General features: G+C 41.6%; 1 long non-coding RNA gene across 1 annotated transcript in view; it reads right to left on the bottom strand.

Moving 5' to 3' along the window:
- The window catches only part of LOC129509796 (uncharacterized), a 41,332-nt gene extending 18,632 nt beyond the window's left edge, over positions 1-22,700 (bottom strand). The window contains exon 1 of the long non-coding RNA XR_008664404.1: positions 22,474-22,700. This is a non-coding gene — a long non-coding RNA (uncharacterized LOC129509796). The remainder of the gene's footprint in view (positions 1-22,473) is intronic.
- Between the last annotated feature and the right edge of the window lie 402 nt (positions 22,701-23,102).

Genomic DNA, 23,102 nt, shown 5'->3' with positions numbered 1-23,102 from the left:
ACGTGTGACACCATGAAAGACCCTTGCAAACACCTTGAGCAGAGGAAGTCAGACACAAAATACCTTTTGATCGATTCCATTTATACAAAGTTTAAAGACTGTCTGAACGAACATGTTTGAAGTCAGGAAAGCGGATACCCTTTGGGGGGATTAATGTGATTGATAGGGGGTATGTAAAGGCTCCTGCAGTGCCAGTAATGTTCTGTTGTGGTGGGTGCTGGTTACACAGGTGAGTTTGCTTTGTGAATATTAATTGAGCTGACTATTTTTGACTTGGATATATGTTATACTTTAATAAGTTTGCCACCCCCCAAAAAAAGGTCACACATGCTAATCATTCCTGAGTTTATGTCTCCTCTGAGGAAAGAGAAGAGCCGTATTCTCAAAGCACATATATATCTCTCTGCTCAATCTTAGAGGGTAAAAAGGAAAAAAAAAAAGCCACTTTAAGTTTTCTCAACTGAGCTTCATTTCATTTGTATTCTGGGTCCCTCTTCTCACCTTGCCCCCAGCGCATGTCTCATTCTGCTAGCGGTGGAAGCAAGATCAGTCAAGCCTGCAACTTCCTTGTCATTTGGTCTCCCCTGGCTTGTGTCTGAGCTTCAGGGTCTATGCACAAGCCAGAGTGGAGCTGGGGAGGGCTGATCCTAACCCAGGTGACATCCACCAAGAGGGCCCTGTTCCCATGGATCTCTGGTGACTTGCCCACACAGTTGACTGCTCTGTCCCCTTGCTCTCATCATAAGGCCTCTCAGTATCACTCTGGGAACTCAAAATCAAGATCTACTTGTGCATTCTTCTGAAGCAGTGAGAGCTGCACAGCTGTCCAAATATGGGGGTAGCCTGGAAAGAAAAGATGGTCATTATAGAAAATACTAGAGGACGTCATAAGTCTATATTCCTCATATTTTCATCTGATAAATATGGTGTTCATCTTGGTAGCCTGTGTAATCTGTTTTCTGAGTAGATATCCCAAAGGTGGAGGAAAAAAGGTGGGATGGGGTGTAGGGAGAGGGCAAAATAAAGGGTCAGCATGTTCACCCCTTAGGACTGTCATACCAAATCACCACAAGGTGGATGACCTAAAACAAATTTTATTCTCTCACAATTTTGGAGGTTAGAAGTCTGAAATCAAGGTATTGGTAAGATTGGTTCCTTCTGGAGGGCTCTGAGGACAATTGGTTCTAGGACTCACTCCTAGCTTTTGGTGATTGCTGGCAATTCTTGGCATTCCTTAGCTTGTAGATGCATTGCTATGATCTCTACCTCCATTGTCACATGGTATTTCTCTCTCTCTCTCTCTCTCTCTCTGTGTGTGTGTGTAATTTCTTCTCCTTATAAGGACACCAGTCATAGATTAGAGTTTACCTGAATTTGGTATGACTACATCTTGACTTAATTACATCTGTGTATTAGTTTGCTGTGGCTACTGTAACAAAGTATCCCAACCTGGGTGGCTTCAACAACGAAATGCATTATCTTACAGTTCTAGAACTAGAAGTCTTGAATCAAGCTGTAGATCAGATTTGTTCCTTACAACAGCCATGAGGGAAAGATCTGTGGGTCTGTTCCAGCCTGGCTTGTAGATGGCTGTCTCCTCCCTGTATCCTCACTCATCTTTGATATAGACACCAGTCATACTGGAGTAGAGCCTCCCCCCACTGTCCTCATTTTAACTTAATCTTCTCTGTAAAAACTCTGTCTTCATTCTGAGGTACTGGGGTTTTGGACTCTCATATTTATTTTTGGGGGCAGGGGGAGATTCACCCCATAACAATTTACAAAGATCCTATTTCCAAATAAGTTCACACTCAGGGGTTAGGACTTTAACATATCTTTTTGAGGAACACAATTCAACCTAAAACACTAAGTTTCCATGAATCCTTGAGAACTGCCATAGTGCTGACTTCATCACCTTCATGTTAGGATATGCTCTAGGAAACTGCTGACTGAATGTCTGTGTCCTGAGCTCCCCAGGCATCCCCACGTACTACTAACATAGTACTTACTACATCATATTGAAACCTATGTGAAATCCATTTGTGTGTCTGTCACCAACCCTTTCCACACCACCAAGGACCATGAGCTCTTTCAGGATGGGGAATAATTTTTATCATTCATCTTGGTATCCCCAGCTCAGGGCCTGGCACGATATAGATGCTCAATGAGTGTTTGTTGGACAGAACTGAATTGTTTGCCTATCACTTACAAAAATTGTTTTGTTTCATGCTTTGCCATCAATCATGAGCAAATAAGCAAGCCAAATACGTTCTTGAGTGATTAGGGAAATCATACATCCACAGGCTGTCAGAATCAGGGGTAATCTAGAAATTCTCTAATCTAGGAATAGTAGGTGGCCAACATGCTTCTTGTCATTCCCAGATCTGCACCTGAGGCAGACCTACTAATCTATGATGGCATTCTTTCCCACTAAGCTTGGATACAGCTTCAGAATAGTTCTCAATATGTAACTCCAAAGGATGAAATCAATTTGCTATTTCTTGGGAAGTTCAACTCCATTCCTCTCAGTAGATGAGAAGATGGAGACCCACAGTAAAGAAATGTGTCCAAGCTGATGGTGGCAGAGCTAGAGCTGGAACACGATCCTCTAATTCTGAGGGCCATGATTGCTCTGCATCCTCCCACAAGGTTTTCCAGAACGTTCCAGTGAAACTCGCATCATTGATATACTGCTGCATTAAACAACATTGACTCACACAGTGAGAAAAACTTTCCTTTTAAAACTTTCTGATTATATCAAAGAAGTCTCACTTTGATTCTGTTATGTCCTTAACACTTTAATTTTTTTTTAAAGAAAGTATAGGTCCAAATCCAGAGTCTTCAGTGGGCAATACATCTGGTCAGTATTTAATATTACCTGTTGTCTTTCTTTTACTTATACTTATGATCCTCATCCAATTATGATAAACGTTTCACAGTGGCAGCTATCATTTTTTCCTTTTTTAAACTAATATATTTAAGTTTTTCAAGAGTCAGTATAAAGAAAAAATATTAACTAATTACAATATAGCTAGTATACAAACGTGGCCAAAAACAAAAAGCAAGAAGAAAAGCTTAGGCAATATGGCCAAGCACCATACAAGCAAGCCTTCCTCAGGACTCCTCCATACTCTCCTCTCCACAACAAATAATGCTTTTCCCCCCTTTCTTTACCAGAAAAGTGTTAATTTTTGCCTTGTCTCCTGCCCTCTCGTAGGTTTTCTTTGTCCCCAGGTTCTTGCTTGCCAGTACCCAGCCTCCCCAGTTGCTAGACTCTGTCATTTTCAGCACTGCTCCCTCCATCTGCCAACACCCAGTCCCGGCTGCCTCTCTGCAAACCATATGGCCTGGCAGACAAGGCAGGCTCAATGTTGATCCAAGAGTTGAAAGCAAATCCAGCTTAACCCCCATCTTCCCTTCTTAGTAGGAGAGGAAGCAAACTTTGTTGTCCTGTCTTTCCTATCCTCAGCTTCGGGGGAAGTAGGTCCCAGTCAGCCCTGTGGTGCCCGACTCTGCCTACTCTGGATCTTGATGTGCTCCTCCTTCTTCACAGGGATGATTCTTAGACTGTTCTGGGCCTTTTCTCAGAAAGGAGCATTTTGTGCTCCTCCAAGGATGGACTTCAAGCTAACAAACCTTCCTCAGGTCAGGAGGGGATGGGCCGGCCAGCCTCCCTCACAGTGTAAGGCAGGGAAGGTCCACAGAGCCCAGCCACAGGTGAAACAGGGGCCTCGAGGTGGTCCAGGAAGCCTGGGTCTCACACGTGGTCTCTGGGGCCACCATGTCAGAAAGCCAGGCACCTGGAGGTCACCATCACCATGTGTCTTCTCTCAATGGACAAGATGAAGTAAATCCACATCAGCCCACTGGAGAAAAGGAAAAGAAGAAAGAGGAAAACGGAGAGGATCTACGCAAGACTACCTGCAGGTTTTCTGAGACGAAATGAAAGGTATCATAAAAGGGCATTCCAAACTACAGTGCATGCGGCTGGCCCATTCACAAAGGTTCCATCCATCTGCGATGGTAGCAAAAAGTGCTCACTGAGTCCCACTGTGCCCTGGCTGGCTTTTATTCAACAGGCATTACTGAGCGCCTACTATGTGCTCGGCTCTGGAGCTCTAGCAGTGCACAAGACAGGCAAGGTCCTTGCCCCCATGGAGCCAACCTGCAGTGCAGTGAGAGACACAATACCACATGGGCACTGGAGCCAGAGTGCCTGAGTTTTAAGCCTGCCACCTTGCATCTTGGCTGTGTGACCTTGAGTGTGCTTTTCTGTAAAATGGGAATAATAAGGGCCCCATGTAAAGGGTTTTTGTAAAGACCAAAAGAGAATTAATAACAACAGGGTGAACTTGTGCTGATGCCTCGCTGTGGCGTTCATGGACATTTCCCTAATGTCCAGTGATGTTAAGCATCTTTCTATGTACTTATGTACCATCGCAATGTCTTTTTTGGTAATGTGTCCATGCAAATCTGTTGCATTTTTATTGGGTTCTTTGTCATATTACTAAGCTATAAGAGGTCATTATATAGTCTAGATGTAAGTCCTTTATTAGACATGTATTTTCCCCACATGTGGCTTGTCTTTTCATTTTCTTATTGGTGCTTTTCTAAAAGCAAAGGTTCTCAATTTTCATGAAGTCCAACTTATCAATTTTTTCCCTTTAAAGTGCTTTTGAGAGCATATTGAAGAAATCTTTCCCCAACTTATGTTTCACAGTTTTACTGTTTACATTTATAGGACTTTGATTGATCTGAAGTTAATTTTTGTGCATGGTGTGAGTTAAAGATCAAGGTTCAATTTTTTGTACATGAATAATAAAAGTGTTTATAATTCTTTTTAAAGATGAAAAAAGAGGGCCAAGGAGGGCAAGTAAGGAGCCCCAAATCACACAGATTATGAGATGCTGAACTACACTTGGGCCCAGTCTCCTGATTCCAAACAGACTGCTGTTTGCATACTGCCTCCACTACCTACACTCCTATACTTTATTTTTTTTCAAGATTTTACTTGTTCATTCATGACACACACACACACACACACACAGAGGCAGAGACATAGGCAGAGGAAGAAGCAGGCTCTTCACAGGGAGCCCGATGTGGGACTCCATCCCCAGATCCAGGATCACCCTTTGAACTGAAGGCAGTTGCTCAACCACTGAGCCACCCAGGCATCCCCGGCACCTGCACTTGAAAGTAGTAGTAAAAGCTAGGCTGGTGTTATAATATTTTTTCCTTCTGTGCCCATGGTTCTCGGTCATGCTGCTTTGATGAATAAAGAGGTAGACCAGGCAAAGTGGTGGGCAGCAAGCAAGGTTTATTGAGTGATAGTGAAGCAAAGTTTATTATTGAGTGATAGTACAAAGCTCCCAAAGAGGGAGGGGAACTGAGAGAAACTCTTGTCATCAGTTTCTAAGTCTAGGAGTTTTTATGGGTTTATTGGCAGGCTCTTTTAATCTGATTAACCCTCCCTGTGCCTGTTGTCCAGTCAGGTTTTTGTCATCTATCCATCAGGTGGGAAAGGGTGGGGGGCTCCTTCCAGGGCGGTGTAAAATCCTTTTAAGTATGGTTTCCTCTTGTCGGGGGAGAGTGGGGCTTAACCCTGCCTGCCTTTCTTCCCACTACCCTTTATCACTGAGAGGCAAACTGACCTTATTTCAAGTCTTGGTTCCATCACATACCTCAAGCAAGTTACAAAGGCTTTCTAAGCCTCCACTTTTTTATTTACGAAATGAAGCTAATAAGAGTACCTCCATCATAAGGTTGTGGGGACTATTTGAAATTATGTGTATGGAGTGCTTAGCATTTAGCAGGTTCTTCATACAAGTCAGTGTTTTGGGATGCCTTCTCTCACATCTTCAGCCTTTGCCTTGACTAAAGCCTATACCCACCTCTTCTAGGCTTTGGCACATGCAGGAGATCTGGGGTAAACTGAGAAATGGTACACTTTCTACCATATTAATCCACTGGAATTGTACTGTAGAGTTGTTTGACCTGAGCAGTAGGTCAGCATGTTTGTTTAATAGACATTCCACCTTGAAACTGTTTTTGGTAACTCCTCCATATTCCATTTCCCAAGCCTTAGGTACACAAGATATAGAGATTAAAAGCTATAGTCTTGGACCCACTCCAGGGTGGCCCCATGCCTTGCCTTCTGGAATTCACACTCTGTGTAATCCTTCCAGTGACTTGCTTCCAACCAATAGAAATGATGACAAAGGTGATGGGATGTCCTGTTGTAATTGCATTATAAAAGATTGTGACACCAGTCTTGCAAAAAAAGACACTCTAGCAGGCTTTGCTGAAGCAAGTGGCCATGTTCAAAAGGCTCACATGGTAAAGGATTGAAGACAGCCTTCTTCAAACAATGGTAAGAAACTGAGGGTGGCTTTCTCTCTATTACCCAGCAAGAAACTGGGGCCTTCAGTCCAACAGGCCACAAAGAACTGAAATCTGCCAATGAGCTTGGAAGCAATCTTCCTCCAGTGGAGCCTTGTGAGAGAACTTAGAGCCAGAGGTACCAGCTAAGCAGGGCCTGGACTCATGACCCACAGAAACTATGAGATAATAAAAGTGTGCTTTTTTTTTAAGTCACTAAATTTATGGTAATTTTTCACACAGCAATAGATAACTGATATGGAAAGCAAGAGAAAGAAGCTTCAGATGCTGGAGAGAAGAACAAAGGTAGTGAATGACGCAGGGAAATAGGAAGAGCCAGACTCCCTTTGTACTTTTGTCTGTGCTTAGCAACCCAGGTGGAAACTCTCGCAGGCCCATTGCTGGATAACTCTTGGGTAACAGAAAGTCCTACCAGTACCTTATATACCAAATATGGTCTCACTTTGGTAGTTACGACATGTGGTCCCTTAAAATAAACAAAAGTGAAGTGTAGATGAGACTTATGATTTCCCTTTGTCCTTCCTCTCTTTGTCTCTGGTGGGACCAGCAACAGCTCAGCTTCCTGCCTTCTGAGTGGGCCATGGGGTCAGCTTTTCATTTCTTGCTCTACTTATCTTTCCTCAGCTTACTAATGATGACCTCTATTCTCTTCACCATTGGAGTACAGAAAGGAATTCAATGGGCTGGATGGAAGAAAGTAAGTCAAGGAGTTACTTCTCTGGCACTACAATAAGATGGCTCTGGGCTCCAGAGGGCCAGCAAGGTTTCCACCGGTTCTTTATTTTCTGAGCATGTTTGGGGTTCTTCAGTGTCTATCCAGTTGGGTTCCCCTGTCCTGCTATTTCCATGATGCAAACAAAATTTCTGCATCATGTGAACGCTCCTTACTTCACTCCTCATCTTCAGTTCATTTTCTGAAAGGCCACATCATGCAAGCTCTCTGTAGGGGTAACTCGCCTTCTAGAAGAACCCTTTTGGGAACAAGATTCCTTTTAAGACAGCCCCATAATAACATTCCTACTCAGGATTCTACATATGGTCCCCAGTAGTTATATCCTTGTCACCTGCCAATGGAGGAAAGACCAGTTACTCCCTAACATGGTAACAACTACATTTCCTTCTGCTTTGCCACCAACAGTAGAAATTCTTCAGATTTCTCAAGTGTGTATCAACCATCAGCCTGTCATACCCACCTCCAACTCCAAGGGACATGCATATATCAGCTGCCAAGTGGTCTTCTGATAAAGGTCTCTTTTCATACTTAAGGTGAGGGATAGACCACTCCCCACTTCTCCCTCTGGAAGGTGGGCTCACCAGGTAGAAGCAGATCAGTCCAAAGACAGTTTGCCACAAATTCTTAAAAATTTACTCTGGATCATCTAATGCCCTGAAATTGTTTTTGTTTTTAAAGTAGGCTCCATACCCATGCAGAGTACAACATGGGGCCCGAACTCACATCCCTGAGACCAAGACCTGTGCTGAGATCGAGAGTCGGATGCATAACCAGCTGAATCACTGAGGTGCCCTGAAATTGATTATTTTTAAAGTTGTATTTTGGTTTAGTCTCTCACTTTGGAATTTTGTATCTACTGTATTGTGGTACTTCAGCTGAAATGATTTCAATTTAACATCTTATGTGTTATTATGGGTCTGATGGTCACTCTAACAACCATCATTCTTTCCTCCTGGGCTAACTGGACTGAACAGACCTAGGGCAATTGGCACAAATCAGATTCTTTTTAGTGTAGCCTTTGGTGGTTAGAGGCAGGAAGAAGTGATTTAGCCTTTTTCTTTTTTCTTTTTTTTTTAAGATTTTATTTATTTATTCATGAGAGACATGCAGAGAGAGAGGCACAGACACAGGCAGAGGGAGAAGCAGGCTCCCTGCAGGGAGCCCGACACGGGACTCCATCCTGGGACTCCAGGATCACGCCCTGGGCTGAAGGCGGCGCCAAACCCCTGAGCCACCGGGGCTGCCCGATTTAGCCTTTTTTCTTGCAATCTTGCTCCCAGATGGTATCTTTTTTTTTTAATAAATTAATTTTTATTGGTGTTCAATTTACCAACATACAGAATAACACCCAGTGCTCATCCCGTCAAGTGTCCCCCTCAGTGCCCGTCACCCATTCACCCCCACCCCCGCCCTCCTCCCCTTCCACCACCCCTAGTTCGTTTCCCAGAGTTAGGAGTCTTTATGTTCTGTGTCCCTTTCTGATATTTCCCACACATTTCTTCTCCCTTCCCTTATATTCCCTTTCACTATTATTCATATTCCCCAAATGAATGAGAACATACACTGTTTGTCCTTCTCCGATTGACTTATTTCACTCAGCATAATACCCTCCAGTTCCATCCACGTTGAAGCAAATGGTGGGTATTTGTCGTTTCAAATATACTCAGCAAATGGCTGAGGAATATTCCATTGTATACATAAACCACATCTTCTTTATCCATTCATCTTTCGATGGACACCGAGGCTCCTTCCACAGTTTGGCTATTGTGGACATGGCTGCTAGAAACATCGGGGTGCAGGTGTCCTGGCGTTTCATTGCATTCCCAGATGGTATCGTGAAGTGAAAGCAAGTCTCACGTGAAATTCATCAAGCATATGGGGGTATTTATTAGCAAGCAGGCAAACAAGTGCTCTCTGTCTTAGGAAGACTGCTCTTTGTCCTTCTCTCCTTGCCTTCAGGTTCCCTGGCAAGCCCCTTGCATGAGCAGCTCCCTGTGAAACAGATTTCCTTAAAGGATAATCAGAGGACTCATCACCATGCCAAGTGGTAGGATCCTCTATGGGAAGATGCAGGGCCACATGGTTCCAGAACTTCCGCCTCTGGTGCTGACAGCTGAGCATACTAGTTTCTTCTTTTTTTTTTTTTTAAGATTTTATTTATTGATTCATGAAAGACACACAGAGAGAGGCAGAAACATAGGCAGAGGGAGAAGCAGGCTCCTTGCAGTGAGCCCAATGTGGGACTCACTCCCGGGACCAGGATCATGCCCTGAGCCGAAGGCAGACACTCAACCGCTGAGCCACCCAGGCATCCGATACTAGCTTCTTCTATGTTATTCATGCACAAGTGGTGCATTCTGCTACCCCACTCCTCAGTGATCTTAAACACAGCTCATTTCACCAATAAAAACTTATTCCTAACATTCCTTATGCTAATTAATGAACCAAAGGTATTGATTCAGATAAGGACTCTTCATATACTAATTAACCACTCATTCTTAGAGTGTTGATTGGCATTAACTTGCACACATACACATCATACCACTTATACTGAAGTATTTTAAAGTAAATTACTAGGCACACAACATACCACTAACAAAACCTTGATTTTGTTTGGGTTTCCAAGTATGCAGCCCTGGAAGATGAATTGTGATTGCTTTTGCTAATGCAATCATGACAAATGAAACCTCTTTTTTTTTTTATCAGATATTCACTTTTCCAGCCTTTCTTTGTGGTCATAGGTGACCATATGATTGAATATGGGTCTGTGAAGTAAAAGCATGCTGAGAAATACTTTGCTCTCTGATAAAAGATAGACACATGGAAAGCACTTTCTCAGCACCTTGTCTGCCTTTGTTTCTGTCTTGGTATATGGCCAGGAAAAAATGTGACACCTATCACTGAGGCAGCCACTTTGTAATCATGAGGCCCCCAGGAGGAGGATGAAAAACTAAAATGCTAAGGATGGCAGAATGGAAAGGCTTGGGTTCTGATTATCTTGCTGAAATACTGACCATCCTGGGGACTTCTGCCTTTTTTTTTTTCCCAGTAAGAAAAACCTCTGGGTTTAGTCATTGTCAGTTAGGTTTTCTATTGTTTTCAGCCTAAAGTATCCCAGTCGATACATTTGACCTGAAATAAACATATGAGAGGGACTTTTTCTAAATATCTAATTATCTAAGATCACACACACACACACACACACACACACACACACACACACACACACTTTCCTCCCATCTCAGGGCTGGGGACCTCGCTTCCTCAAAGAATTAGTCCAAGCCCATCTGTCCAGAGTGTTCTGGTCAGTTATAGCCTCAGTTTCTTCATCTCTAAAATAATAAGAGTAGCATCTTCCCTAAAGATCTCATGGGCTTAGGATAAAACTTAAATAAGGCAATTTAAATGAGAATGGATTTGGGACAGAGCTTAAAGGCATGTACCCTGGGTTGAAACCACAGTTCTACCACTTGTAAATTGAATAAGCAAATTATCTCTCTGTGCCCTAATTTCCTCTTCTGCAAAATGAGGATAAAAGTAATACCTGTTTCAAAGGGCTTATATTAGGCCTTAATGAGTTAATACATGTAAGGTGCTTTCAATAGCAACCAGCAAAAGTAAGCACTATATAAGTATTAGCTATCATAATTATCATTATTATTACATCTGTAAGGACTCTGAGGAATGTAAGTGCACTATGTGAAAGCATAAGAGGGCAATTTGATAACACCGATCACCTCAAGTTTAGTAATAAAAGAATATTAGTGAAACCAACAGGACTTCTGATTTCAGGGAGAGAAGAGGAAAGAAGAGATAAAGAAACCAAAAAAAAAAAAAAGGAAGAGAAGGGCATAGGAGAAGTTTGGAAGTGAGGGAAGGAAGAGGAGAGGAGAGGAAACACACGGCAGGTGGAATTGCACAGAGTGGAAATACAGTCTAAGTGACAAGAACAGGAAGAAACTGCTCATTTTCCTTTCAGCTGGCATCCCTGTGACTTTGGGAGAACATTGTTCAAAATGCACCATTTCCCACCGAGAGTAATGTGGCTTACCTACAATTTCATCAGCTGTGCCTGAGCTGCATTAAAAGCATCGAAGCCAGCCTTTCACCTTAGGGCACTGCCATGTAGTGCCATTATTTCCATGACAAACAAAAATCATTCCCAGGAAACAGAACAGGGAAAGTAACTGAAATGTCCGTGATATAGTGAGAAATTCAGAGCTGCTAAGCATTCCACATTTGTGAGGTTGCTCTGTGTTTGCAATTCCCATCCTGGTGGCGCCTAAGGGTACTATTTTTGAATAGAGCATTGGCAGCTCACACATGGGGTCCAGATGTCTCACCTCCTGATGCCTGGTGCACACTAAATCAGGAACAAGTGAATTTGTTCCTAAGTCCAACACCTTAGCTGCTCAGCTCTCCTCCTCCATCAGGAAGACCTATTCCTCATCTGTTTAAGTTCCCTGGCTGGGATCTTGACCTCATGGTTCCCAAGCAGCCTCCATCTCTACCCGTTCCCTCCACCTCAGTGTAAATGCCCTATAAATATTTTTGATTAAAAAAAAGAAAGCGATGTACTAAAGAACCAAGCAGAACACTTAGAGAGACCTACTAAATCCTAACACTTAATATTAGTTATCCTTCATTTCCCTTTTATAAATTAGGTCTTTCTTATAATCTCTATCTCAATCTTTCATGTGGGCAGTGAAGCACAATCTTGAAGGTTAGTGGCTTTGGGAAAAATGGGAAAAATCGTCTGCAAGTAGATTATAATTTGATAAATCATTAATCACCTTTATTTTAAAAATAAAATGAATTGTTGAAGCAATCTACTATTTAATTCATGGAATCAAATTCAGGAGTTCTACTATCAGGATGTAGAGATTCATAAGAGACCACCATTGCCTAGCAACAACAGAAAACCATGTAAACAAACAAACAAACACAAGAAGGTGAAGGGCTTTCAATAAGCACAGATCAGAGACCATTTTCATGTCTAGGGGACCTGCTCAATCTAGGACTGAAGGAAGCCTGCTGCGGGCATAACAGTTTAGTGGGAACAAGGAGTAATCAGCCAAGCTTTCAAAGGCCCTGCATAGGCTGACATGGCCAACTGGGATATGGAAGAGCCACAAACTCAGAGTTAGCCCTCCCCACCGACCATATCCCCCTGCCCCCCACAGGCATTTTATTCAATAAGTGGAATCCTCAGAAAGCCTGGAATAGGTGTGGCGAGCACAGATAGATGGTAAAGTCTCAGGGTGCTTAAATCCCCAAACCCTGCTGAAGGGAGGGGCCTGATCTCCTTTAAGAAATTTAAACCAGAGGATAAAGGGAACTAATTCTGCTGGCCCGGCAGCCCCTACTCAGCTCAACTGCTAATTAACTGGATGAGTTCAGCCCCTAATAATAGCTGCATGTCAGACAAAAGGGTGAGCCCTTTCTGGAAGCCATGATAATCTCCTTCAGTCTCCACTGGTCTTTTACACATTGTCTGAAATATAAAAAAAATCATGACATGCGAAGAAGCAGGGAAATGTGACCCACAGTAAAGAGACATAAAACATATCAGTAGACTCAGACCCACAGATGATCCATGTGATGAAATTTTCAGAAAAGAACTTATTTATGATTACTATAACTAAACGAATTTAGAAGAAAGAAGGTTTAAATGGGGTTAGAGATGGCGAATTTTATCAAATAAATGAAAACTATACAAAAGAACCAAATAGAAATATAAATTATTGTGTTACAGGATTTCTTCTTCTCTAAATGCTCACGGTTCTTGGTCATGCTGCTTTGAAGAATGAAGAGGCAGACCAAACCAAGAGTGGTGGGCAGCAAAGCAAAGCTTACTGAAAGATAGTAAAGCTATTGAGTAATCGTACAAAGCTTCCAAAGATGGAGGGGACCCAGAATTTCTGGGTCTAGGGTTTTTTATGGGCTTGTTGGCAGGCCGTTTTAATCTGATTAACCCTCTTTGCACCTGTCATCCAATCAGGTTTTTGTCATCTGTGTATCATGTGGTCAAGGGTAGAGGGATCCTTTCAGGGTGGTGTAATATCCTTTTAAGAGTGGTTTCCTCTTAGGGTGGGGCCCATATCTCCCTTCCAATCTTTCTTATAACTATCCTTCATCATTTGGATGGGCTTAGCAGTAGACCACACAAAGTATAACAGAGGATTAATGAACTCAAAGTGAGCCAATAGAGATAATTCAACTAGAGCAGAGAGAAAAATAGATTGAAAAAAAAATAGTATCAAAGACCTGTGGACAGGATATACACTCAACTAACATAAGTGTAACTGGAATCTCAGAAATAGAGAAGAGAGCAAATAGAGAAGAAAAAATATTTGAAGAGATGGTGGCCCCAAATTTTCCAAAACAGATGAAACACTTTAAGCCACACATTTTAAGAGCATAACAAGTACAAAGCAGAATAAATATAAATAACTAGCAGCAACAATAACAAACTATATATATATAGTCTCCTCTATTGTTTTCTTTTTCCTGAAAGGTGAAATGTCTTATATTTTCTTTTAAAAAAATAAAATAAGGTGGGTTTTTACTATGTGACCCTTCATTAATTTTTTTTTGTGAGTCATATTGCTGTTTGCTCTGAGATTACACATTTAACTACTGGTTTCTTTTGAGTGAACTTGAGAGAGTGTGTTACATATATTTTGAATGGGAGCAAGTTCCAAGCTCTGTAGTACAGAAAATAAATTTGTAAACTGCTCTAGCTTCGTCTCTGAGTTCAGTATATATGCTCTAGTTTCACGAGAAGTGGCGAACATAAAAGGACTTGGAAACAGAATGCCTGAGTAGGGGGGTGAAATACTATATTTCTTTAGGGGAAGAATTTTGAGACATATTTCAAATGGCTATCTCATATAATTTGTAAGTTACAAATGCTTCTTCATTTCAAACAAGAGACACCCATCTGTGTGCAGGGACACACACACACACACACACACACACTGAAGGATCTTTCAAGGTAAACCATCAATATGTCTTATGACAAATTCTTTCTTATAAATCAGAACCATTATCAACTTGCAGTTTCTGAAGAGAATGAACTTTTTCTATCAATCACATTTTCCATAAACCCAAGGCTGTCCACACTGGTGTTCTCTGCAGTCAGGAAAGGAGTAGATCTGTGAATGAGGTGACCTGCCATTTGGGTAACACATTCGCTGTTGGAATGTGCTTCTTATCTTCCTGGCAAATTCACTGGAGAAACATTTCACCTTGGCCACTCCACAGCACACTGCTGTCACTCCAGCGTGGTGTGTGTGGAGGAATCCAAGTGTACTACATGTTTGCCTGAAAACTTGCCCACAGTTCATTACCAGAGAGGCCAGACGATTTGATCTCAACCAAATTGAGGTTCCAGAAGCATTCATTTTGCAATGAGTCCAAATTTTCTGTGTCACTGACCCTATTCCTTTCAGAGAACCAAAGTGGAGAAAGCTTAGCTGTTTATAAACATAGCATATAAATTAATCATGATTTAGGTCCTGAGGTTTTTTTTTTTCCCCAATAGTAAAAAGGTCAAAGCAAATGCCATGACACAGCCTGTCTTTCTATAATGAACAGCTGCTTCCTTAAAAAAAAAACTTGTAGTAACAAAATTCACCCTGTAATAATTTCCATCGTTTACTGACTGCTGCTTGTGTGCTAGGCATTGTGCTAAGGGCTCCCAAGATTACCTCATTGACTTTTCATAATCTTATGAGATAAACATTACTTTTATCCTCATTTTACAAATGAAGAAATTGAGGCAGGAAGTTTTCGTCTTTTTTATACTATTCTCAATGGGGCCTGTATTCAAACTCTAATTCAAAGAAGTCTAATTCATAGGGCTCTTTCTTGACCACGATTTTTGACTACTTCCCATTTAAAACAAACAAACAGACAAGTTGGAGCATTGGAGAAAAAGAGATTAGAAGTTAGAGATCTTCTTTTACACAATTTTACCATCTTTGCTGTCCATCACTAGCACAACAATGAAACTGACTGTAGCAGAGTTTGCAACTACAAATGGCCAACAACCCACACTGACAAACTCACCATGCTGACATTGTGCTTTCCTGCCTGGGGAGACCAACTTTTCTCATCCAAGTGGTATGATGATCATCTGATGATCATATCAGAACTCTAATGGCCTACACAGGTAAAACTGTGCGCTCTGATTGATCAATGCCACTACATTTAGTTTCCGTTATGCAAACTCAAGCCATGGGGAAAAATATCTGTAAATATAAGGTAGATTTTCAAATATGAATGGTTTAGATGCTTTTAGGGAGCCCCATGTTTATTTTTTACCTTATCTGGATGCTGAGCTTCATGGTGTAAGGAATAAAGCACTGAGTTCACTGTAATGACTTTTTCTTTAATAGTCTGCAATTAGCAGAGAATCTGGGGCATAGCCCCAGGCCGTGTCCTGGGAAATAGCCTCAGCCATGTAGCCTTTTCCATTGTCTCATACTCCACTAAAGTAGTTAGTTGGAGATTTGGTGTATTAGTCATATTTCTGCTGTGATAATGCTGTATAACAAACAATCCCAAACTTCCCATCTCAGTGACTTACAAGAAGAATCTGTTTCATGCTCTTGGGAATGTAGGCTACCTGTGAATTGGCTTGGCTGAGCAGGGCGAGGCTGAACTTCACTCTATGGTTTAAGGATAAATCTACTCCATGTGTCTTTATTCTAGAACTCGGGTTGAAAGAGCAATGACTACTTAAGACATGACTGTATGGTCAAATGCAAAAATCTGAGGTGTCTGGCAGAAATTTACTATGCCTTTTAAAGTATCTGTGCAGAATCAGTGCATTGTCACTTTAGTCTAAATTAATTGGTCAAAGCAAGCCCCACAGCCATGTCCCAAGTGAATGGGGTGGGAATATACACTCTACTACTCTTGTGACAGACACTAGGAAGTTTGTGGCAGAGGGCATGGATGTATAATTTTTTATAGGGAGGAATAAAGACTCAGGAGCAATAATCCAATCTACCACACTTAGTATTTCCCATAGGACTTTGCTCATTTCTTTTTTATAGGACCATCATACCTTACTACAATTGTATTTATATATACGATTCTCCCATAATAACTGGGTCACCACTCATTCCCAGCCCTTGGGACCAGGGCACTGCTTGTGACATTAACAGATATTCAATAAATAAGTAATGAATATATGCAAAAAGACACTTAAAAACCAAGTATTATGAGCATACATAAGTTATTTAATTCTCAAAATTAGATACCAGAGTGTCACCTATAAGAAAGCAGGTAATTACTGGTGCAGAAAGTAAAAGTAATTATTCAGAAGTCTAATTTTGAAATGTTCCAATTTTGAATCATTTCATCCATCAAGTCAGTATATATTTATGGAGGCCCATCTATGTGCCAGGTGCAAGGACATAAAAGTGAATAAAAGAAACACAGTACTGTTCTCACAAGCTAGTGGGCAAGCAACACAAACAGAAAATTATCACACTGTGTGATAAGTGGCATGGTTGTGAAAGGGTACAACCTAGGTTTCAGATTTGGAACAGCTGAGTGACTGGTGATATGATGACATTTACTAAGAAGAAATACAGGAGAAAGAACAATCTGTTGGATGGGGTGGTGGGATGAATATAGGTCATGTGGACATTGATGGATTAAAGGTACTATGGTACTCCCTAAAAAAGACACCCAGGTGGCAGTTGAATCTTAGAATCTTAATTTCAGAGAATATATATGATCTGAGACAATAAATTTATGATTCATCTGTACATATATATAATATAATACAAAAACATATCTGTTTATATTGTCCCCAGCTTCTGGCACAAAGCTTCAAAAACCTTAGAATTTCTTAGGGACAAGAGTGACTTTGTTCTGCTAGTGAAGTCACTCTTGGTGAGCCATAGATAGCTTTGCAACGGGAGCTGGTGATCAGAAAGACCAGTCACATGATTAGTGGATTAAAACTTCGGGCCAGCCCAACCCCAGAGAGCAAAGTGCTGGAGACAGTTTGATCCCAGGACCAATGATACCTACATAATGAAACCCCAAGAAAAATTCTGGACATCAAGGCTGAGAGTTGCTCCTGATTGGTGAGGTAATGGGAGGATGGTATGTCTGGATCCCATGAAGAGAGGGCATAGAAGCTGCATCTATGCCCCAGGCCCCCACTCTTGCCTCAGATAGTGCCCTATACATCTCTTGGCTCTTCCCAAGTTGTATCCTTTATAATAAAATCATAATCATAAATATGGCATTTTCAGTGGATTCTGCCAATTGTGCTAGCTAATTATGGAAACTGAGGTGGTTATAGGAACCCCTAAATGTATAGCCAGACAGAAGTGTAGATATTCCCTGAGACCTGTGGCTGGCATCTGAAGTGGAGGCAATCTTGTGAGAGATTTTTCCTTTAATTTGTAAGGTTTGCACTAACTCCAGGTAGCTGATGTCAGAATTGAATTACATTGTAGGAAATCCATTTGGTGTCAGAGAATTTTTGTCAGAACAATGTGTAAATTGAGACCATTTGCTGCTGATGAGTGGATATGGGGAAGACCATCTAGTGCAGAACCTCAGGGAATATGGGCATGAATACAACATTCCCGAAAATGTCATTTTAATGCCATTGGTGCTAAATTGAGCTTAAGTGCTCTAGAAATAATCTTCTGTTATCTAATAATTATGTATTTATTATAAATGTGTTGAGGCATACCTTTTATTTATAGAAAGTAATACTGGTTTTTCCATGAATAACAGTGCTATAAAGTTTCCTTGTAAGGAAATTAATTTGAGTTTAAAAGGTGAGCCAATTAAAATAAAAATATTGGCAAAAAACTGCAGAGGTGATACTCAAATGACTAAGTTTGTTCATTCAACAAATATTTATAGAGTGGCTATTATGTGCCAGGTCTGAGAATCTAGTAGTAAACAAAGACTAAAAAAAAAAAAAAAAAAAAAAAAAGGCTGCCTTCATGTGGTTTATATTCCAATGGGAGAAAAAGAGAACAACCAAGATAGATAAATAACATATATAATTATAATACAGCAGATAGAAATAAGTGCTAAAGTGATAAAGAGGCAGGAATGAGGATAAGTTTGGAGGAAGAAGGCAGAAATTTTAGATTTTAAGGCCATCAAGGCCAAGGAAGATGTTATCAAGAAGATGGCAAGTGAGCAAAGTCTTAAAGGAAGAAGGGAAGTTTGTGACTATTTGGGAGAGAAGCATTTCAGCAAGAAGCAGCAGTAAGTGCAAGGGCCCTGAGGCAGGAATGTGCATGGAAACAAGGAGGCCAGTGTGACCGGAGAGAAATGAACAAGGTTGCAGGAGACAGATGTGCAGAGCCTCTGGTCTTCAATCAGATGGAAGAGGCTGAAATTAGACAGAAGTTGACAGTTACTGGCAATCAACTGATTCCAGATGGGGAGGGGAGGAAGGTGTTCAGAACAGAAGTGGAAACTTGTGTCTCGGGTTAAAAGGGTGTGGCTTCCATTGGAACAGGTGAAAAAAAAAATGCCTGCCACAATTAGATATTGCTGAGCTGTCCCAGAGAGATCATCTTCGTGATTCAAGACCTTCTTCTGGGGCACCTGGGTGGCTCAGTTGGTTAAGTGTCTGCCTTCAGCTCAGGTCATGAACTCAGGGTCTTGGGATCAAGTCCCACATTGGGCTCCCTGATCAGTGGGGAGTCCTGCTTCTCCCTCTCCCTCTGCACCTCCCCCTCCTTGTGCTCTCTTGTTCTCTCTGTCAAATAAATAAATGTTTAAAAAGACCTATTTCTTTCTAGCACAAACTGCCCCACAGACAGGTACCCAATAGCTACCCCAGGCCTCCCACTTCCACTGATCTTATCCCAAAGAATCCCATTATTATATATATCTGATCTCTCTTGATTGTTTGGGGCCTCGTGCCCTGCAGTCTAATTAGTAAAATAGCTCTACTCATTTGCATCACTTAAGCAGTATTTACCTGGAAAGTACTGAAGGTGATATGCAAATCACAAGGACAGTCTAGAAATCTCTTAACTGAGTGTAAAGAACTATATAAGCTAATTAAACCTTATCTGGTTTGTGGTACCATGACTGCAATACTGCTTCCCTAAGTAAAATAAAACAAAATCTACACAGAGTGCTATTGCCAGAGGGCGTTCAGGGGCCTTCTTCTATAGCCTGTCTCATCTATCCCAGCCCACCTCAAATTCTTTTAGCCCAGGGGAGCTACTAAGTATTCCAAAGCCACACAGCTTCTTGATAAGCAATGCTCAAGAACTCCAGTTACCCTCCAGACTTTTTAAACTTCTTCATCCAAGTTTCAAACGCAGAAGTTTGAACTTGTATGGGGAAGAGGACTGGAGTTCTAAGGCTCAAAACCCAAATTCCTTTATCTTTTAAATTGTAGTTTTATTCTGAAAGTCATCTAAATTTTGTATTATCCTCCATAATGTTTGTGTTGTATCTTGGTTTTAAGGGACTCCCTCCACCCAATTTTGAGTAAAATTAAAGCTCCAGGAGAAAGAGCCATGTTTTTTAAATTTTGATTCCAGTAGAGTTAACTTACAGTGTTCTATTAGTTTCAAGTGTACAATAGAGTGATTCAGTAATTCTATACATTACTCAGTGCTCATTATAATAAGTGTATTCTTAATCCCTATTTCCCCCACCTCCCCTCTGATAACCATCGTTTGTTCTCTATAGTTAAGTCTGTTTCTTGATTTGTCTCTCTCTTTTTTTCCTTTGCTCATTTGTTTTTTCTTAAATTCCACATGAGTGAAATCATATGTATGGTATTTGTCTTTCTCTGACTGACTTATTTTACTTAGCATAATATCCTCTAGTTCCATCCATCTCATTGCAAATGGCAAGATTTCATTCTTTTTATGGCCAAATAATTTCTATATATACCACATCTTCCTTATCCATTTATCAATGGACACTGGACTATGTCTATGATTTGGCTATTGTTAATAATGCTGCTATAAACATCAGGGTACAGGTATCCTTTTGAATTCATGTTTCTGTATTTTTCTTTTTTTTTTTAATTTTTATTTATTTATGATAGTCACAGAGAGAGAGAGAGAGGCAGAGACAGAGGCAGAGGGAGAAGCAGGCTCCATGCACCGGGAGCCCGATGTGGGATTCGATCCCGGGTCTCCAGGATCGCGCCCTGGGCCAAAGGCAGGCGCCAAACCGCTCCGCCACCCAGGGATCCCATGTTTCTGTATTTTTCGATAAATATCCAATAGCGTGATTACTAAATCATTGGGTAGTTCTATTTTTAACTTTTGAAGGAATCTCCGTACTGTTTTCCACAGTGGCTGCTCCAGTTCCTTTTTCTCTGCTTCCCCACCAACACTTGTTGTTTCTTCCATTGTTGATTGTTAGCCATCCTGACTGGTGTGAGGTAATATCTCATTGTAGTTTTGACCTGTATTTCCCTGATGATGAGTGATGTTGAGCATCTTTTCATATGTCTGTTGGCCATCATTCTGGGAAGATCAGCACTGTGTGGTGCTGTGTATCCTCTACCAGCCCTCTTGGCAGGCGTCCTCTGAATAATCAATGACACATCAGTGACATGCAGTCTTTTATCATCACTCTTACATTTGTAGATCTTGACTGCCCATTTAATTGTAAGATCCTGTGGGCAGATGTACTGGATGTAGTGTCTACTCGGTTGGACTGAATGGTTGTTATCTCCCTCCCCCATCTCATATGTTGAAACCTTAATCCCCAAGTTAATAGTATTTGGAGCTGGTACCTTTAGGAAGTAATATTAGATGAGGTCACGAGATTGGGGCCCTCATGATGGGATTAATGCCCTTAGAATAAGAGCTGCTAGAGAGCTGGTGTGCTCTCTCTCGCTCTCTCTCTCTCCCTCCTTTTATGCTCATACACAAAAGAGAGCTCATGTGAAGACACAGTGAGGAGGTGGCTCTCTGCAAGCCAGGAAAAAAGGACTTCATTAGAACACAACCCTTCTGGAACCCTGGAATTCCAGCCCCCATAAATGTAAGAAATAAATGTCTGTTGTTTAAACTACCCAGTCTCTGGTATTTTGTTCTGGCAGCATGAGCAGATTAAGATGGTGTTCCTAGGCCACCTCTTTCTCATTCCTCTGTTGGCAGTACCCTCTTCACCCCCTTCCATATGAGGAAGATGTCCTCTTCAAAGAACTAAAGCCACCCAGATCACAGCTGATTGGTCCATACTGGATGAGTGTCCTCCTCGTTCCTCACCCTTGTCATGCCATGCCTGGGTCAGACCAATCAGAGAATTTCTCTAAGCTTCCACAATGCAGAAGTCATTCTCTCTCCAGGGGCATGAGCAGAAAGGGTAAAATCAGGCGATGTTCATGGACGTTGTCTTACCATGCAGAGAATGAGACCAACACACAAGGCAGAGTAGGTGTGAGAACCAAGCAGAGGCTGAGGTTCTGCTTTCAGTTTTCCTAAGCCCTGGCTGTAGCCCTGCCCTTCCTGTGAGTTGATATTTATGCTTGTATTCTAGGGCCAATAAATTTCCCCTTTACTTAAGCAACTTTGGCAGGGATGTCTGTCACTTGCTCTAGGAGGCATTAAATGTAATACATCTTCAGAAGGCTGAATAAAAATCAGAGGACTAATAAGTACTTGTTGATTGCTTGTTTACCACTTATTGGCTTAAGTCTTGCTGAGAGATACCATACTGGGAAAACATTGACTGCTAGAGACTCCAACCAGAAGACATAACCCCAGGCAATTCATGCTTGCAGTACTGGTGAAATTCAAGACTACAGACTAGCCTATGCCCAGAGGGTGAAAACAAATGAAGGGCCCTCTGGCTAGGAGGAGGAGAAACAGACACAGTAATGGCTTCACCCCAGGAAAATACACTCAAAATGATGACAAGAGATGAAGGAGAAGGTTAAGTTATCTGGGTAAAGGATCAGAAGATCTGGATCTTCATCCTGGATCTACCACTGGCTAGGTTTGGGACTCTGGAATAATCACAGGGCTTGTGTTTTCTTATCTATAAAACAGGAAGGTTAGATGAGACATCTTTTGGTGTTCTCTTTCCCTTTACTCACCATGGGGTGGGGTGTGCTCTTAAACCCATACCCTCGGGCAGCCCTGGTGGCTAGTGGTTTAGCACTGCCTTCAGCCCAGGGTGTGATCCTGGAGACTCGGGATGGAGTCCCACGTTGGGCTCCCTGCATGGAGCCTGCTTCTCCCTCTGCCTGTGTCTCTGCCTCTCTCTCTCTTTCTCTCTCTCTCTCTCCCTCTCCCTCTCTCTCTCTGTGTGTGTGTCTCTTATGAATAAATAAATAAAATCTTTAAAAAAAAACATACCTTCATCTGAAGGGAGTCATGGGCTCTCCTCTCTCAATCTGAGCTCATCACATTCTGCCCAAGGTGTGCCAATCCCGGCCCGTGGTAGTCACCAGTACAGATTTACAGTCTGGAAAGGAGAGATGGTCCTTGGGAGGGTCTTTCCTCAGATGGAGACATGGACATCCCCAGTCTGGAGTGACACTACAGGAATGGATTTAGGGGCCATCAAATTTACTAAGGGAGAGAATGTTTGCTTCCAAATCAAGGTGGCAGAGTGACAAGCTTGCAGGGACAGAGAACTGTGCCAGGCAGAAACAGGAGCCAGATAAAGAGCAAATGGCTCCTCCTGTTTGGCAGCTGATAATGAGGACCCAGGGAAACCAGATCTTGTGAGAAAAGAAATAAACCAAAACAAATCAGATCGTAATGTGAAATCTCACTGTTTTAAAATGTGAGCATCAAAACAACAAAAATGACAACAATAAGAAACACTGTCAGGTCAAAAACAACACAACAACAATAAAAAATGATGTCTATAGATTCAATCTGAGCCATGCCCTTGGCACAGTATGGTGTATATGTTAAATTATTACTCCAAGTCCCATAATACCTTATCATACCAACCCATTAGAGCTGCCAACATCCCA

Source organism: Nyctereutes procyonoides, unplaced genomic scaffold (assembly GCF_905146905.1).
Source record: "Nyctereutes procyonoides isolate TBG_1078 unplaced genomic scaffold, NYPRO_anot_genome, whole genome shotgun sequence".
Lineage (NCBI taxonomy): Eukaryota > Metazoa > Chordata > Mammalia > Carnivora > Canidae > Nyctereutes > Nyctereutes procyonoides.
Note: the sequence above shows the minus strand (reverse complement) of the source record. Positions and strands in the feature narration are given on the sequence as shown.